Raw genomic sequence first — 20,586 nt, forward strand, 5'->3', positions numbered from 1 at the left:
TAAAATCAGCAGACATTTAATGATTTCAGAATTTTATTAATAAAATAAATTATTTTTTAAATAACAAGAAATTATTCTTTTAATAATTCAACAAATTATTGTCAAATAAATTTTTTTTTCAAAAATTTCTAAAAACTACAAAATGTCTTTTTATTCAATTTTCTAAAATTTTTCATCGATTTCTTGACAGATAGTTGCGTCTTTATAACAAAAAAATGTTCATCAATAATTTATAAATTTTTTATCTAGCTCGAATGTTATCAGTCTTAATAACATAAAAGCTTCCTGTTTGAATGTCAGAGAAAATTAATTTAAAACGATGACAAGTTTTTTTTGTAAAACCAAAGCCAGTGAAAAGGGAAAGGAGATGAGAGATAAGAAATGTAGTTTAGTGAAATCGCTGAAGCTTACTTATTTACAATCTTATTAGAGGATTCATTTTTCAACAGTATCGAACTTTTTTATCACCGAAAAAGTTACAAAGGATGTCGAGATAAATTATGATTGAGTTTTAAAGTTCAGGTAATCAATTTCTTCGATAAATTAAAATTATTATTATTATTATTATTATCGTTATTGTTATCGTAAGAAGAAAATAAAAGAATAGAGTAAAAGTTTGTGGTGTAATTCAGAAACACGAGCAATCGAGAGAAGTTCGATAAACACTCAAGTCAATGCTTTTGTCATATATTGTTCTTAAAAAACAATCTTGACACAGACCCTCGAGAAAAAAAAAGTTTCTATAGAGACTTGAAAGAACTTCTCAAGAATATGTCCGTCCTATTATTCATCCATTGGGGTTGATATCACTTTCAAAAGCTCTAACCTAAGGCCAGCACAGAAGAAAAGGTTAATCTCGACGAGGACAAACTCACTTTGCCCAAAATGAGTTTACAGTCTGTTTGTGATCAAGATTTTCCTCTAATTGATTCCGAATAAATACTACTCTACTTTCGGTTCTTATAAGGTTTTTACTTTTTGATCTACCCTTTCTAAGAGTATGATTATTTTTTAATAATACTAAAATTAATTGAAAAAAAATAATAGTAAAAAAAATTACTACTCTTCCGAAAAAAAATTTTTTTTATAGGATTTTTTTGTAAGATTCACGCATATTAAATTTTTTAGTTTTTCTTGATAATTATTTTTCATTTAAAATTGACAAAAATTCATTAATAAAAATTTAATCGGAAAAAGAAATTCAAAATTTCGATTAAAAAAAATTTTGTTCCTGAAAAAACACGAAAATCAGTTGAAGTGTATGTTAGGATTTTGCAAACTTTTATTATACTACGGAGGATAATTTTCCGAGTAAATTTTGTGGTTACAGAAATTCTAGTAGAAAGTTGAATGTGTATACATTTAATAGAATGAGTTACGTCGTATATGTAAATGCTGACATTTTGTATCGTCTAGGGCTCTAGGGGCTGCACCGACTAGTCTGCTCTAAAAAATTTTTTTTTATTCTCTTTTATACATATAATATGCATACCCATACGCACAAGCATGCATAGATAGAGGTATACTGTAGTTACACAATTGTTCATACAGCAGGGAAATGTAAGAGCGAAGTGATGAGAAGGGATGGCATATTACTGAACTACTGTCTCTTCTGCATACTAGTCAAGTATGTTACATTGTGAACCTCATGCATGGTCCGCAAACTTTTCAGATGCTGGGTTAAAAATGTTGAAAATAATTATCCACGATGGCTGTAGTCCAGCAGATAGCTGAGTCAACTCTCAACAAAATCCTTATTTCAATTTATTCAACTTTTCATGTTGTGGATTTGTGGAAAAAAATTGACGGTTTTTTTTTTTTTTTTTTCTTCATTAAAAAATCATCTTAATTATAAATTATTATTTATTATGAAAACTTCAAATACAAACTTCGATGAAAAATCAACGATATTTTCTTTAGTACTTCTTGAGAAATATTATTTACATAACAATTGTTAATTACATTTTCACCGCTACTTTTCTAAGCCCGTTTCTATTTCAAGTTAACTAAGAACCAATCAAAACAGGAGTATAAGATTAAAAATGTAGTTTTACCATAATTTTCACTTTAAAGATTTCAGTTATAAAGCACAGTGCTAAACTTACTCAATCCTTATATTCTCGACATTATAATTATTAGCTATACTAACTTCAATGGTTTTATCCAACAATTATTTATTTATTATTTTTATATTAATGTTTCAGATGAAATTGAATACTTTAACTCGTTAACAATTTTTGACACTGGATATTAAAAGTTACGGCTGATCCGAGTAAGTATCCAATGCATGTAAAGTTAGAGAATTATCGACAGGTGAAATCTTAGAATTTTCATTATTATTATTATTATTATTTTTTTTGGTAGTAGAAAATATTTCAAGAGAAGGTAGTGATAATTCATTTAAAATGTTACTTTCAGTGGACCATAATTCTCATGACAATAATGCGATTAACCTAGGTTTATATAACTGATGGAGTTTTAATTTCACCCAACGGGTTGCTATATTGCAAAGCGAATTATTATTCATCGCTTGAGTGATTCTAATTACCCTGCGTTTTCACGGATTCAAGTTATTCCGAATGAATTTACATTACACAAATAAAGTTTGTTATATAATTTATCCTCCTCATTTACGGAACAAACTATGATTTACTACAAAAATTAGAAGAAAAAAAAATTTCTCAACTAAAAATTAAAACACCGAAAAACTTGAGTAAATACAGTAAAGTATGAATTGCATCACATATTTACACACTTGTATTTATAATTCATCAATTTTATTAAGTTAACCCTTTTAATTTTTTAATTTATCATATCTCACGTTCGATTGATCACCAATATGAAAAAATTGATCGTTAAAAAGACCACTCCGGAGTATTAGAGCAAAATAGCAAAACGAAAAATTAAAACAGACATCGTATAAAATAATGGAGTCTAAAACCAAAAATTTCCGCATCGTTTGACAAAACTTTTATTTCATACGTACAATTCAAATCTGCGTTTAATCGCAGTCCATTTTTTCCATCTTTTTTTTGTGCTCCATTGTGTCGCTAAAAAACTGCATTCATTTTACGTCATCGTGTGCATCAATGTTATCATGAAGCGACGGAAAAAAAAAAATTGTTTTGTGTTTTCGCTGGAACAAAATCAATTGAATGTTAAGAATTTTATTTTTGTTATTAATTTAAATGCTCTCGCACTGAAACTGGATTTGTTCCCGGCCCGAAATGTAGACTTTTTTTTCTATGCCATATAAAAAAATTACGTTTGTTCTCACCCTCTCATACAGTGTAATCGAGAAATCACGTTATGTGATAAAACATGTTCATATAAACTCCAAGCATATATTTGTCTGTCGATATATTTTTATGTTGATGCAACAAAAAAATTAAATTAAATTTTTATTTTGTCAATTTTGATGTTATCAGTTTTCGTTCATGTACAAAACGAATTATTATTTAAATTACATGCAGTAAATTCATACTATCAATTTTAAATTAACTTTAGGTTTTTGCTTTTAAAAAAATTTTATGATTTAGCAAATTGTTGAATTACATTGTAAAAAATTTGAGAAGTAACATTTTACTAAAACAGAAATTCAATATAAAGAATAAATTTTAATATTTTAAAAAAATTGCAATAATGTTTTTTTTTTTTTTTTTTTTTTTTTTTTTAAATAGTGTAATCAACAAATTAAAGTAAAAGTCGATTATTGTACAAAATTGCTCATTATTATTTTTCTCTGTTTTAAATCCCTTGAAGCCGTTAATCTATTTATAATTTACAATAATGATAAAATTTTGATGGATATCGTGGATTTCAAATTATTGGAATTTCGTCAAAATGGATTTTCATTTCGTTCCTATGAATATGAAGTCGCTTTAAAAGTTATTTCCATGATTGAGTAATTAAAGTTAGATATATTTATTTTATAATTGGTTTTGGACATGAAAGCAACGAATGTTTATAGACAGAAAAATTAATGAACAAAAAACAAAATTTTTTTCCATTTACTAAATTGCAATTTTCATAGAGGTAAAAAATTGAAAAATAAAAATATAATTCTCTACAGTATTCGAGTTAACAAAAATAATCAAAATCAATATAAGTAAATTCTTACATGTGCTACCGTAAGTGCACATCCACCTATTTTTTTATTATTTTTATCTATATCTGTCTATATCTGTATACGAAGGTTATGAACCCACTACAGATATTGCAAACGAAATTCTAACCAGTCGATTCGCGGAAAGTCAACTCGAAATATTGGTCTACCGTGTGTTGTTCGTGTTTCAACGATTTTGGTTTCTCGAAAATACTAGAGGAGTCAAGTAGGATATTTGAGGTTGCCGGAAGAAATACTGTGATAACATAACCACCGTCAAAGCTCGATTATTGCCCTGAAGGTTAGTGAATTAATCGGATCCACCGTTCCTGTTCCGTCATTTTTGGTGTTTCCTGTTACGTGATCTTTAAGGTTTTAACTTTTTTTTTTTATTTTCCGAGCCTCCTCGAAAAATATGTTAGTTCATTATATTTCAAAAATCTTTTCCACAAATCAGCTAAAAATTTTTTTACACTGAAAAAAAAATTAACTCGAATTAAGAGAAATATTGATAAACTTTTTATTTTTGTTGCCGAAAGTTGACGTACAGAAAAAAAAATTAATTACAAGATACATGTGAAATGCAAGAGCATAATTGTAAATACTTTTTTTTTATTGCAAAATATTTTTCAAATATCTAATAATAAATACTTCATATTTATTCTTTAATTTTACATAAGAGACTTTTAATAAAAAAATCATTCTTCTGGAACACTTTCATGATTTTAGTTCAAAGCTTTATTTTTTCTGAATTAAAAAAAAAATTATGAGCATTCAATAAGAAATTTAAATGAAAATGAAAATTAGCCCTAAACTTTATGAGATTTCATTTTTTTTTCCTCTTTGATTAATCCCTAAAAGATTTAACGGGTTTATCAGCTATCAACTGATTGGAATTTTCCGTCGTCCCAAGACGACTTTTTCGCGAGTTATTTCCCGATAATTCGAAAATGATTCACCGGTATTACATTCAGCCGTGTGACTTATTCTTATTGACCAATCAGTACTATATTTTATTTTTTTATTTATCATCCCTGCACTCTATCAAGCAATTACCTGGAATTTCTTGAGACGTGATAAGTATACCAAAGAATTTTATGATAGATATAAATTTTCTCCAATGCTGACCGTTGCTGGTGGATTTTCCGATATTGTATCATACTTAAGGTCTTAAACTTTTTTTTTTAAAAAATTCAATCGACATTTTTTTCAATTAAAAGATAAAGATGAAAACTTTTTGGAGTGAGAACTTATTTTATCGGAAAATTAATAAATTACATCGATGTATTTAAAAAAAAAAAAAAATGATTTTTGAATTGAAAAAAAAAAAAAAAATTAATTGATAATATGACACAGTTATTCCTTAAAATCTTATTTGAAATTTTATAAATATTTCTCAGTATCTTCTGAAAAAATATTTATTCAATTTTTAAAAGTAAAAGCTACTAAACTTTTTCTAAAAAAATAAATTAAATTGTTGAAATTTAATAAATTATTCTGTCAGTGTGCATGCAAGAAAAGAACTATAAAAATCTCTCAAGTTTCAAGAAATCGTCGAATGTCTTGAGAGAAATTGAATCCTCTAATTATATCTAGAGAAATTCAACGACTGCACAATAAGAGGGTACGAATAAGAAGAAGACGAAGAAGAAGAAAGACATGTCTGACTATCACTACCAGTGACTACTAGTTTAAAAATTGCACTCACTATACCACTGTAGAATAATATAATAGAGTTATAGTTATAGTGATAGTGATACTGATAGCAGAGTGAAGTAGAGTAAAGCATGGTAGGAATTATGGCCAGAAACGTATCAAGGATGTCACGTCTCGAAAACTCTAAAGCTCTCGCGCACGCGACACACGAGACGAGCTAAATAAAATCGATAGTTGCACTCAGTACAGAAGAGACCAAAGTATCCCTTTCTCACTTATCTTTCTGTCTCCGTCCGTAGCTTTATCAGTTTTTTAACTTTTTCTCATTCTCTTTACTTCAGCTCGCCTTCTCTCTGTACTCTCTACTATATCTATCTATCTATCTGTCTTTATCATCTGCGATAATGCTATCCTCTTTCGGTATCCGGTGCAATGCACACAGATAGCGACGGATTACGCAGAGACGTTAGTTTTATTTTTCGCGTCGACGACGTGATGAGAATAAATAGCAGACATCCTTCACCAGATATTTTTATGTCCGTTCAAACTCATACACACACTTTATTATTTCTAGTGTATCACTATCACTATCCGGCTGTATTTTTAAAAACGACTCAGAAAAAACAACGCTTATATTTATAGATCATTTCATCAGAGATCCTCCAGTTTATAGACTCACATTTTTCATCGAGTTTAAATTTCAGTCGATATTTAATATTTAGGTATAAAATTGGTGCTTTCTTCAAACTTAGCAATATATAGGACTGAAAGCTTGAATTTTTAACTTTGAAAATTTTGGTCTGTGCAAATATATAAAGCCACGAAAACACACAAGTTTAATCTAATTTGACGCTTAAAATTTTTAATTCAGTCCTTAGTTATCCAATTGAGGATTTATACTACCAAATTTTATGGACAGAGATAATTTCTTATTTCAAGCATGACATTCTAATAGAAGAATTTATTAGGAAGTTATAATTTGATTTTTTAGAATTTCATTCGGTGATTTTTTTGGGAATAAAAAATTTTTTTTGTTAATTAAAAATATTTTTTACGAAATAAGTTACTTCTTTATATGAAATAAATATTTTTAATTCTAACAAAGCTTTATAAATTTAGAAAAAATTTTTTTTTCCACAAAATAAAATTTATCAAATTTATCATCGAGCATGAGATGTTTCAAATAAAGTTCCATCATTCCGAATTTTCTCAGGCACGAGCCATTTTGACCTAAGGTCTGAAATATATAACCAGATCTAATATTAATTTTATTTGATTAAATATTCAACTTAATCAAAATAATTGATCATTTACGATATTGTTTGTCTAGACATTTTATCGATTGTTTTCATACTTGACCATATCAACATGAACCACCAGCACACTTATTAAGTCCCACCCAACTGAGCCGGCGGCCTTTTCAATATCTTCCAACTTTCATCCAGGCTTTTGAGTTATTTATGCGTGAATATAAATTTTCTCAGTCAGACATTTGATCATTTTTTATTAAAGCGGCCATTTATAACCAGTTTCCACTTCTCCACTCGCCTCTAGACAGTACTTGACAACAATCATCATTTTTTAAGTCAGTTATCATGATGAAAATAGCTTTTGAATAATGTTTTATTTTAAAGAAAAGTCTATCAATCTTATTTTCGTTGTAAAGAAAATATATCCTGAGAGTAAGATAAGTCTTTCTTAATGTTTTTCTTTTTTTGAATTATTAATGATTGATGAATAAACTTTTTGAAGCCTCTGGAATTACAAATGGAAAGTTTGTTAAGGTCGCTGGATTATATTTACGTTCCTATTTTATTAAAAAGTTTTATTTGTTTTATAAATCATGAGAATAAAGTTATGAAATGAATTTTTCTATTTATTAATTCCATAAATTGTGATACAATTGAAACTTGGGGTTAAACTTTTTGAAGTTTTATTCACATCAGTGGATTTATTGCAGTAAATATCTCTCAATAATTCGACTTAAATAAAAATAATCTTTATAAAAATTTTAATCAATGTTACAAAAGTAAAATTTTTCAAAAAATATAATTAATATTTACAAAATTAAACTTGAGATTAAATTTTTGCTAATAATTTGACCTATTAAATTTTTTTTAGCTAATAAAAATTTTATTTCAGTTAATGAGAGTGATTATTCCCTCCAAATTCATTCTAAATTTTTTAAATGCATAAGGAGATATATGAAAATTTTTTACGTGAAATTTGACTTATTTTATTTTGTTCTATCATGACATAAATGAAGTTTTGGTCAATATTGTTGGTTGCTGTTAATGTTATTCAGTTGTTGTTAGTATCACATTAGAGTGTTAGCATCATTATCAAACACGAAGCATGATATTTAGAGGCGGGTAATGAATCGTATGAAATGAAGCCCGTCAATTTGATGATAGCGGATACAATTTACCATACACAGCATTGAAGGTAGAAGTGGATGCATGTTTACAAAAGGATAACTTTTCGGAACTAAATTTAACAGTCCCGCATTTACTCATTTTCACTTGCTCGTTTCTGCGTATAAACATGGATTTTCTACAACGTGCCGGTCGTTCTCAAATTCTGCGGTCACTAGACTTTACCACGAGCAAACTAAAACTATGCGGGTTAGCTAGATTTACTAAGGTTTTGTGTATGTAAATTTAATTATACATAAACTGATTTCACAAGCAACTCGTATATATCATCATCTTCATTTATAACTTCAGAATAACCTGACTCAATATTTGTTTATGTGATATACTGAAATATTTTGTCCGTAATAACATCATGAAGAATTTTAATTAAGTGATTCTTGAAGCTCGTTGGTAAATTTTAGGATTAAAATTAAAATATTTAACTTCTCTTAAAAAAAAAAAAAAAATTATTTTTTTTTTATTTAATTCAACAATATCAAAGAACTTTAATTATTAAAAAAAAAAAAAAAACATCGCTGTTAGAGGAAAATATATTCTTAAATTAAGCTAAAAAAGACTTTTATTTAAAAATATGAATTTTTTTGATCAAATGAAAATAATTAATATTTTAAACAGTTAAAAACAATTCTTAATGTTTCTTTCAATTTCATAAAGCTTCGTTAGCATTTGGAGTATTTATTTAATATCGAGAAGTTACTTAATTCATGATAAATATTTTTAATTGATAAATCATTGTAAGAAATTAATTTATTACTTCTTAACATATCATTCTACGATAAGTACTCTTGTAAAAATTGTGAACACTTTATAAATTATAATAATTTATGTCCCAGAGAAAAATAGACACGCTTTCTTGATGAAAATTAGCATTTTACCTTTGTAGTTTAATCTTTCTTTTTAGTAATCCTTTTTATACCCATAACAGTCTAGCATAAAGGTACAAAAATCTTCTTTCTCTCAAAAAAATGTCCTGAATTAAAAATAATACCGAAAATAAACGTAAATTCATAATGAAAGAAAATTCTTCCAGTTAATCTCAATCTGCAATAAAAAGTCACGCAAGTAAAATGCCTTGAAATTCGCTTGAGAATTAACCTCTATAAACCCCTGAATGAATCAACTTTCCTCTTTCCTCAAAGTGCTCTTTATATTTCATTAATTAATTCTTCTCGAGACTTCTCTTCCAAGATTTCATTTGACTTTTTAATGTTCATATTTATGCAACTTAAATTTTTTTAATTTTTTTTGTTCTTTATTAATATCTCTGTCTTTAATTTTACGATTTTGAATAATTATAAATCATAGTCTAGATTAATTCAGTTATCAGCTAACTGCAGCTTGAAATCTTAAAAAATTACAATCATTAAAAGTCAATATCAATATACTTTTTGCAGAAACTTCAAACTATAAATTTTTTTTCTTTTTTTTTATGAAATCAAATTTTCTATAAGTTTGTTTATCAAAGTTTTTTTTTTTTTTTAATAAACTCAACTATTTATGAAATAACACAAAAAAAAAAAAAAACGAGAATTTTTTATGAAAATCAGGTTTAATGACACCTACGATCTAACAAGTGCAGATTACAGCTAAGTTGTAAGAAGCACTTTTGCAGAGCGTTTTATCCTGAGTAAATCGCACTTTACTTTATAATAGCATAAAATGTCGCTTAGTTATAGATATTTAAAAAAAACCTCAACGCTTACGTGTATTTTAAATGGAAAATTTTTCTACGCTATGGAAAATAACTAATATCAAAATTAAGGGCTCAAATTTTTAAGAAATTTTTTTTGGATTCTTCTAACAAATTTTTCAAATCAGAGGACAAAATATCTACTTCGTGACGTACCAAATTTTCTACTGGACAGTAACGAATGGTTAAATTCTTAAAATTCCTAGTTCTTAAGATCACACCTGACTAAAATAAGACCATCACCACTTGCAAGCAATTTCTTCAGGCAATAATACACACATTAAAAAAAATACTGAAACTCTATTTTACAACGTCATCCACAACTTATAAATGTCTCAAATAAGTCACGTTCAGCGGAATAAAATGGTCCCTATTTTATTTTACATTCGGTAAAAAAGTGTCCTATTGGGAATGATTTTAGCATCTGTATCACGTACATTCGATAGACAGTCGACAGTCATGAGTCGCGACAAAGCAACAAGCCTTAGTGCACGTATCGGGTGACGTTAGCTCGATGGGTTATTTCCTTCTTCGATACCATTGTACATGGACAGTTTCTATTACATTACGAAAGCAAGTACTCGAATCGATGAGTTGACTGGATGAAAGCCAGAAATATTAAGATAACCAAACAAATTATTCATTTAAATTTAGCTGCATCATGGCTCTCCGATAATAATAATAATGATGATGATGATCAAATCTAATTAATCAATCTGTTGTTCAAACACTAATACTGATCTTAATTAAAGCCAATTACGGTAATTTGTCAACTACGTTAGCCATGTGTGCGTAAATTCAAGCGTAAATAGAATTAAGAGACACGGCGGTGTCTCACGGTGAATTACGACTGAATTCTTTTGAGGAATTAAAGAATATGAGATCTTAATGGCTGAATTTTTGAAATTTTTTTATCAGGATTAAATTATAATCAAACGAGACCGAGTTTGATTGAATGCTTCAAAGAGTACAGAATTATTTATAAGTCGTGCAATTTACTTAAAACAAGAAATAAAATTTTTTTGAGAATCTCATTGAAATGAATTTCACTCTGAAGGGATTAAATCAATTAAGAATCATCTAGCTTGCAAATTTTTTACTGTATAATTAATAGATTTTATGAAAAAGTAAAATAAAATTCACCTATATGCATTCCTAGATTTTTTCCGAGGACATAAAAATGCAATATTTCAAGAGACTGTTGACATTACTTGGTTTCGTGAATGCATCTACGACGAAAATTGAACTCCGAAATACTTGAAACCGTCGCTCAATGAAAGAAGAAACTTCGTAAAGAAGCAGAAGAAAAAGGACGAAGGCAATAAGAAGAAAAAAGAAGGAAACAGTTAGCAAGCTCTACGACAGGTTATGTTCAGTTTTCCTTTTGGGTTCGGTATATAGCAGCTATTGGTTAGCAAGTTTGCAATGTTGGAATTTTCTGCAATGTCTTATTCTATCAAGGAAGCGACTGGTAAGCAACTAAGCCCGTTGCATCTTACTAGATTGAGGACGTCGTGACAGAAAGCTTCGAACTTTGAGTAAGAGATATTTGTCAAGAAGAATTTAACCGATAAATATAGATAGAGGTGGGATATATCTGTAGACTACAGTATAGTCAAGTCTAGTTAAGACGAACAGTAATTGTCCTAGCAAAACTTCCTTAATTATCTGGCAGTGAATTTCGAAAATTATTCTAGCGAGTTCGACGAATTGAATGCCACAGTGGACTCTAATCGTTACGGTTTACCAAAATGGCTGGCACGAACAAACAAGTCCGAGAAAATCGCGACTATTCGAGCAGAAGAATATTGAGATGTTGGAAGGGGACAAATAAAAATACACTAAAAGATTTAGGGAGTGGATGATTTTAAAATCATTCAAGACCATGTAGGAAGATAAAGACTGTACTGCACATTCTTAATCTCTTTGGAGTGAAAATCACAAAATATGCATGTTCTTTAGTTTGATATAACAAATAAATTACAATATTAAAAAAAAAAACTGCATTAAAAATTTTTTTCGATTTTTACCCAGTAGTATGTTTGATAAATTCAATCGCAGAATGAACTTTGAATAAATTTAATTAAAGAAATATTAAATAAATTTTTTTATGTCCTTGTGCGTGAGATATATGATCAAAGTTGAGAGAATGTATGTGAAAGGGTTTGTTATTTTTTGTTTTTCTTGCACATTCGGAGTTGTCTAATCCCGTTTTCAATCTCGCCTGCAAACTCTGGCAGTCATAAAAAATATCCCGTGAGATATGTGGAAGATACATTGAATCTGACACCTATCTCCTCGCGATATCCCATGAGATTTTTCAATTTCGCCTTCACGGAAGCGATATTATGGCTTTTATGAGAAATATATATGCTGGTAAATATAAATGTGCTCAGGCGCCATAAATATGAGAATGAGTAATAGAAATAATGGGTGAATTATAAAAAAAAAAACTTAAAGTTACTGAAATCTTGTTGATAACTTGTCAGTTTCTGTTAGTTAAGACTGACAATTTAAGTTGAAAAGCATGAGAATAACAAAAAATGAATCATACAATGAAAAAAAAAAAAAATATTTGGTTTAAGAGAAGAATTTTTAACAAATAAATTAGGAAAAAAATTCCACAAAAAAAATATGATTATAATTGTTTAAAAATTTTTTCTGAACTAATTTATTTAATAGATACTCAAATATTCAAGTGACGGCTGATTTTAGTATCTTAAAAATTATAAGCTTGTAGCTCATTATTCTAAGCTTCGAGTTAGAGGTTCCATTAGCGAAGTAGGAGATTAAGGATTGTGATTGATTACTAAGCATTTGCGTTTTATAAGAACTGGCTTTTAGTATCGATATGTATCCTAATAATATGTTGAAATCTATTGAATCGATAATAGTGCATCATAAATTGAAAAAACAAGTACTTGATTTAAGAGAAATATTTGCGATCCAAAAAAATTATTTTAAAGAGAAGAAACTTTTAAATTTCAAGAATTTTTCTGCCTGATTTATAATGATCAAAGTTCTCAAAATTTGTCGAATTGATTCAAAGTGAATTTTCCGAAGCAGAAATGAACTTTTTAAAATAATATTTTTTTCGAATCAACTATTTTTTTTTTCCTTCAATGTAGATGACACCACAAAGACAAATAGTTCAAAGAACATAGCACAAAAATTAATGAAAAAAAAAAAAAAAAAACATTATAGTACAGGGAATTGGTGGATTGCTCGGTGATGGTAGTGTATCGAGTAACATAGTACAATATTTGAAACGCGAGACAGCGCAAAGCTTGTATGGAAGAGGTCAGAGGCCCACGGAGACAGATAAAGTTTTTGGAAACAGTATATGTGGTATTGGTCAATAGATTACCAGCCTTTTACCAATAGCTTCTATTCCACCATTGCCGACGCAGTTCCTCCTAGTCGAGAATTTTCAGCAGGAGAACAGAAACTCTAGAGCTATGAGAACGAGGACGACCCGCTCGCTCGCCCGAAACGATAAGAGTATAATGCGGCGCCGGAAAGAAGAGAGAAGCATTAAAACTAAAGTTTTATCCACCTGCAATACTAACGAGCAAACTCTTTCGCAGCTGGCATGATATAAGCGAGCATGAGAATGTGTTGACGATATATTCCAGATGACACTCGCAAGTGAAAACAATCTTATCTTTTTTATTTGGGGAATACAATTGGAGCCGAACTTCAGACGATACTTTCTCGAAGAAACTTTTCAGCGAAATAATTTATCAACCGGCATTCAAATATTGATTCGAGACATTTATGTTGATAAAGTGCGCAAGGTGTTGTATGATATTTATGTCATATATTTTTGATGATAACATCAAATTCAAATAACCTGGATATCATTTTTGTGTAACTGATATTCATGCTTCACTTCGTTGTTGATTGATGAGAGGAAATGTGATGATCGCTTACATGAGAAGATATCTTTATATTTATGTTCATCCTCTCAAGACATTTTTTTATCCACATGATTTTATTTAGATATTTATGTTAAGAAGTTTTTTATTTTTATTGTAGAGTAAAGAAATAATTTTAGTGAATTTAATCTGACAGTAAATTGGTTAAGTATATTTGGAAAGTCTACACTCATAAAATTGATTTGATTGAAGTAACAAAAGATAGAAGCTCAGAGAAGTATGAAGTTTACTTATGGTAATGAATTGATTAGTTTCTCCAGCAATGTAAGCGAAATTGTGATAACAAATGAATTTGAAACACCTCTAAATTGATCTGTTGTCTTAATAAAAATCCTTTTCTTGTTATTACAATATCTGTTTGTTGTTACAACTAAATTATTTCATTACTATTACTCAATTGATTTTGTTGTGATAACAGAATTTTTTTTGCCGTAAAAAAATCAATTTATTGCCTTAAAAAAATTAATTTGTGGCTGTTACAATTAACTATTTAAAAAAACTATTTAGCTACTTGAACAATAACATTTGTTACACCATCTAACTAGTTTATATTACTGCCACAAAATATTTTTTGTTAAACCAACAAAAATTTTTACTATCCATTTGAAACAATTTTTTTGCTTCAACAAACCGATTTGTTAATTCAGCTAAACTGTTTCGTTGAACTAACTGAAGGGTTCTGCTACAATAGCAAAACTCTTTTGTTAATATAACATATAAATTACTTGATACAACCTATGTTTTGATATCATATCATAGAATTTGTTATCTCTATGCTAGCATGATAAATTGTTACCATAACTTGCCTCATGTTGTCCCAACAAAAAAAATTTTTAGCGGTATTTTATAATAATAGACTCGACAAAATTCAAGTACTTCTATCTTCACTGCTGGTGTATTATTTTTTACTTTATTCCATCTAAATATTTTAATACGAAATCACGGACTTTTTTTTTTACACAGAAAAATTTTGAAAAATTTCGTTTACTTGATTTGAGTAGAAAAATTCTTAAAATGAGAAATTCCCCTTGGTTACGTTAATTTTACTTGATTCAAGAATTATTGGTCTTGATCCAAGAAAATAAAACTCTTTAAAATTATTTTCTTGGTTCAAGAATTTTTCTCTTGATTAAAAATAATTTTTTTTTCTGTGTACATTATAATTTTAAAAGCTACAAAATGTGTGCATTTATAAAAATTTTAAATGTTCTTACATGATTTTCACCGACGATATCTTGAATGTCTCCTGGATTCGAACACGGAACCTCTTTACTATTCACAGTTCTTTCTCTACTGGCAAACCTCGTACATTAGAATGAAATTATTTTATATTCTTTTTCATCAACACACAAAAGGCTTTGTTAGGTTTTCAAGAAAATCTAATTCTTAACAACCTTTCAGAATCCATGAGTATATATATCTGAATGTAAATTAAACTGTAGCGCATATGTATTACATAATCATAGCACAGTTGAACTGCTCCACGTATTATGAAGATCCCTTTGGGTACATGGTACACTGAATTACAGTAAATATATGTACTTTGAATTCCACAGTGTTTCTCGTTACTATTCTACCTTCGGTGCCCCGAGCTAGTTCTAATTAAGTGGAATCAGCTCTGCAGGTAGTGAAGTAGCTTGGAGTAATGAATAAATTCAAAAAAAACAATCCACAAATGTAAAAGTTTGTAAAGATGGTACGTGTTATTATCGAGGTTGGTATCATTATTAGCATCATTGTTGTTCTTAGCAAAGCTCTGATATTATTGTTGGGGAATATCGATGCTGACTTTGCTCTAAGGATGTTCAGCACCGCAAATTTCAATAATTACTATTCATTGAAGTATCGAGCACAGTTTGCGTTTTGAGGGATTCAATAACTTGTTTTATATTTACATACATGTAGTTTGTAGTTAATTATAGTTTAATTTATGTTAGATGATTTATGAGCAATCGATTTGAATATTATTCGTAAGCAAAATTTATTTTTTGTCAGGTTTCATTTTTTATATTTGTAAAAGGTTTCAATAATTATATAATTTCAACGCATGTTGAAATTATATAAGTAACATCTAGAACATACAACAAATACCGCGATTGCTGAGTAAGTTTCTATTTCCGACATATAGCTGTAAATCGAGCCATATCTTTGCCGTATTCTATAGTGAAAATCCGTTGAAATTAATACTCAGCATTAGTATTTACTATAGAGCATTAAATGTATAGTTTGTAGTCTATGTACACTACATGGAGGAATATCAAGTTGTGAACAGCGTAAAACGTGAGAGAGATGTCAAGTGCACTTTACTATACTGTACTACTGAGTTAGATATCTCTTCTCGTGTTACTACACTCAGAATCATCTAATGTGTCTACGTGATCTTTGAAATTTTGTACGGATAAGAATGTGATAACTCCTATTTATATTACTTATTAAAAAAAAAAAATAAAATAATAATAACAATAAATTTGAATTTTTAAACGATTTAACTTGTAAAATGTCTAACCACACTAAAAAAAAAACTCGAAATCACAGAAACTTTTCCGCTTCAGTAGTAAGGACATACAAATAGTTTGAGAGAGAAGGTTTGCATTTTCACGTGTTTCACTCGCAAACTCTCGGGAGTAAAAAAAAAAAAGCTCGGAATTTTTACTCATAAGAAATAAAATAAAAAATTGTTAAAACTAGAACGGAGGAAACGCGTGATATGGTATAGAGTTTTTTCTCATTACTCTTCGTTCGGCGCAGTAGAAAAATATTCGAATCCGGTTGGCTGACCTCGTCTACATCTCTCATTCCATTTTCCCTTATTTCCTCATTTTTCTTATTTTTAATTCTATTTTTTTTTCTTACATCTTTATCCTGATTTTTTATTACTCTCCTGAATTATTCTGTGAGAGAAATTTTTAAAGTGAGTAAGTATTCGATGAGAGAATAGACACAAATAAAATGATTTATGACACTCGATTTGTTCATCGACGTTTTACTGAAGCCAGGAAAATTATACATTTCTTCAATAGAACATCCTAATAGAAATTTATTATCTTATTCTTGTTACTGCATTCATTACTAATATCATTATGATTAATTTTTTAAAATTGATTTAATATTGGATATCAATCAATGTTAAAAATTATAAAGTATCCTTGAAATTTCAACTAAAGATGATTTTTATCATTAAAGCTTCTCATAGCTTTCTTAGTAAAATAATTTTCCCCATTGAAAGTCGGACACTTCAAATTTATTTTTCTTGCAGTGGTGAAAGCTATTTTATAGCATCCATGATTGAATCCTCAAAATACAGGGAGGGCTATTGAAAATTCAGGTTTTTATGGGATCTCGATTGAATTAAAAAAAAAAAAAAAAAAAAAAAAAAAAATCCAAGACGGAAAATGTAAATAAATTTCTTTTAAAAAGATAAACTTGTAGTTGTTGTCATGCCAAGAGTTTCTTCAACTACTTAAAAAAGCTTTTTATATTTATAAGCAACCACTTTTTTATTCCTTACCAAAAAATGGAAACATCACTTTGTCAGACTTTTATTTCTGATGTGCTCAATAATTTATTTACTAATGTCCTGAGGGTAAATGTAAATAATATCAAATTAATAAACATAAAAATATGGTGTCTTGTATTTTTTTTTCTGTATATTCATTCATTCAAAACGATGCTTGCGTCGTGCTCAATGTTTTCCCAGTAAAATTCAAAAACATTGGAAAGGAACGTTGTAAATCTTAGCACAAAAAGTGTAATCGTAAATATGTGATATTAATTGGATAATTAAACAAATAAATATATTTATTTTGTTTTGGACAGGTAAACGATACATTGAATTATATTTGCATATTTGGTCGAATATACCTATTGATATCTTTGTTCGACGGTAAAAAGCAAATTAACGGTACGATGGATTCGTGTAAACGTGAAATTATACTGATAAAAGATTTATTAATATTTAATGAGTTTAATTAACAGAAAATACACAATTTTATCACATTTTACAATTTGATTGTAAAATAATTTTAATTTATCGTTCAAGCCTTAAAAAAATTTTGTAAATGGTCAAGAAATTTATTTTTCTCTTTAAAGATTATTTATTGAACGTTAAAAAAAAAATTGCTTATTAATTTATAAAATAAAAAAATAAAATAACATAAAAAAAAATTTTTTTTGTTAATAAATAATAAAAAACCTTTTACAAATTATAAGTCGATTGATAATTGTGTTTAGCTTAACAAGAATGTGTATCAATTCGTGTGTGAACATTGAAACTTTCAAGCATTTTTCAATATTCTATCAGATTAAAGAGATTGAGTTAAATGCAAATGTTTGACTGACATTTCAAAGTGAACTTTTAACATTCGAAACAGCGAATTGTAATAAAAAATATAGATAAAAAAAGAAGACGGAGCAAAGTAAAAGAGAAAAACGAAAATTTACTCTCATGAGTATAAGATTATATTATATGGAAATAGAATAGAAGTAGAAAGCTGTGCTTGAGGTTTATCAGACTGCAAAGTAAAGGCGTTCCGCCAACACAACCGCAGAAAAAAAAAAAACCTTGGAAATGGTTAAACGATAGGTCGTTTCTATTCACTGGAATACTACGAGTAACGTGTATTCAGACATTACGGTGCTAGTACAGACGAGACTCATGGTACTGTAACTGCGCTGCGAATATCCGTCGGTATATCTCCATCTATATAATGTCCATCCACTGTGTAGAGACATATAACACTGGTGTAGAGTGTGGAAGTCTACCGAGATTTTGATAGCGGAATATCCTACACTACACTAGAAAATGTCACCTATGGCTAACCGAGTACCGATACACCTGTATATTTTATGTCTCGATAACAGTACACAGTTCATCAAAATACATGATACCGTGAACTATTGTTCCACTTTTTTATTATTCGCGTGTTGGTTATTCACGAGCAGCACAAGTGAAAATATTACAATATCGCGGCATGGCTATGAATTGATACACTATTTATGGTCTTGGAAAGTTTAAATTTAAATGAGGAATTGAATCGTGCATGTAATAATGCCACTGATAATAATGCTGATGAATCATTTATTCAACTTTGAGTATTTGTATATTCATTGCTTGGGTGCGGTTTTAATATTTTATCGTTTTTTTGATACGTGAGTCCCTCAATGTTAAAATTCAGCCGCTGCGTTCGTTTTGTATATTTTTTTATTGCGGAGAAATGCTGTTGTAATTAACTTGAGAATCAATAGAATGAATTATTACACTGTTTATGAATCCTTTATTATTTATTATGTGTACTCATTTGTGCCGTGATTCAAAATTTGTATTTTAAATCACTCATTACGAAATTTTGATAATCCTTTGGTCAAAATGCGGAATAAAAAAACGTTTAGATTGGAATATTTTTTTTTTCTAGAGAAAATTTCATGGTAAAATTATAACCATTTAGTATAAACTAGTAAATCATCTAAACAATTTTACGGATACAGAAATGTCACTTTTTGACCTTTTAGATATTCATAATTTGTAATTCAATGAGTTACAGAACAAGGAAAGAATAAAAATAAACTTTCAAATGTCAAATTTTTTACTCAGAATTATTAAAAACTTATTTTTCTTTTGTAATTACTAAGCATATTAGTATTCAATAAATAAATTATTTTTAAGTAAATTTAATCCTTCCGGATGGCTATTCACTTGAATGAATATTAGAAAAATAGGTATCTTTTCTTTTAAAATTATCAATGAGAAATAAATGTCATTATCAATAACAAAACTACTTAATGAATTCCTTAAATTCTTTATGGCAATCTCGTGTATTGAGATATTTATAAAATTAGCCACTTTCAGGTAGAGAGAAGAATCTAAAGTATTTTCATTATTACGAAGCAGCGTTCTCAAAATGAAATGATCATTCACGCTTGTCTTTGAATTCATGTCTTTTGGAGGTACAGAATGCTTTATGTGGTTAAAGTACAAAGAATGTCTGGTTCAAAATTTATAAATTAAATTTATAGATTACCACTTACAGAGAAAATATTAAGAACTATCGATTGTTGATAACTATGCAAGAATCTTCGGAACTTGATAACAACAAAAGCCAACCGCAAAAAAAAAAAAAAAAAACGTAAAAATATCAATTTGAAGGTAAAAGTAGTCTACGTATGAGCTATTTGTAATTACGGACAGTATGTTGCTATCGGTGGTTAGAGCATGATTGAGTAACGGTCACAAGGGATAACTTCCCCGTAGCCCATCAGAAACTTAATTAACTATTCCTAGCCATAATCCCTCATGTACCGAACACCCAGTATGACCTAAATCTATACGTAAGAGCCTACATATTTACCGTACTTGTTTCTTGTCTTCCTAATTTTCCCCGTACTTAATCGGACTCAACTTATTCATGCTCTAAATATTTAAGCTAAGTCTCAGTTTCAAGAAAAAAATACGTCTTAGTTTTTTAGTTAATTTCAGTTTCTTCACGATTACTATACAAATGCTTACGCAAATGCTACATACTTTTAATCACTCTAATTCACATATATTCAAGTCGGGCATTGATTTCATTTAGTTGCAAGTTATTAAAGTTCAAAGTCTTCATTCAAGCTTTCTGAAGTTATGGACATTTTTTATAATTTAATTAATTTTTTACTGCGAGCCAGAAAGTTGTAATTTTTTAATGAATGTTATTAAAGAATTGTAGAGCATTAATTTACAAAATCAAGAAAGTTTAAAATTATTACTATACAAATATTGAGAACTGG

The 20,586-nt window shown here is 28.5% G+C and overlaps 1 protein-coding gene across 1 annotated transcript in view; it reads left to right on the top strand.

The window, feature by feature from the left end:
* The window catches only part of LOC141536184 (TWiK family of potassium channels protein 7), a 169,687-nt gene that overhangs the window by 74,576 nt on the left and 74,525 nt on the right, over positions 1-20,586 (top strand). The window contains exon 3 of the mRNA XM_074256519.1: positions 2,205-2,272. The gene's annotated coding sequence lies outside the window, so the exon portion shown is untranslated. The remainder of the gene's footprint in view (positions 1-2,204; positions 2,273-20,586) is intronic.

This window comes from Cotesia typhae, unplaced genomic scaffold (assembly GCF_013202065.1).
Source record: "Cotesia typhae breed Kobodo isofemale line unplaced genomic scaffold, CoteBio_Ctyphae scaffold_152, whole genome shotgun sequence".
In the NCBI taxonomy this organism is placed as follows: Eukaryota; Metazoa; Arthropoda; class Insecta; order Hymenoptera; family Braconidae; genus Cotesia; species Cotesia typhae.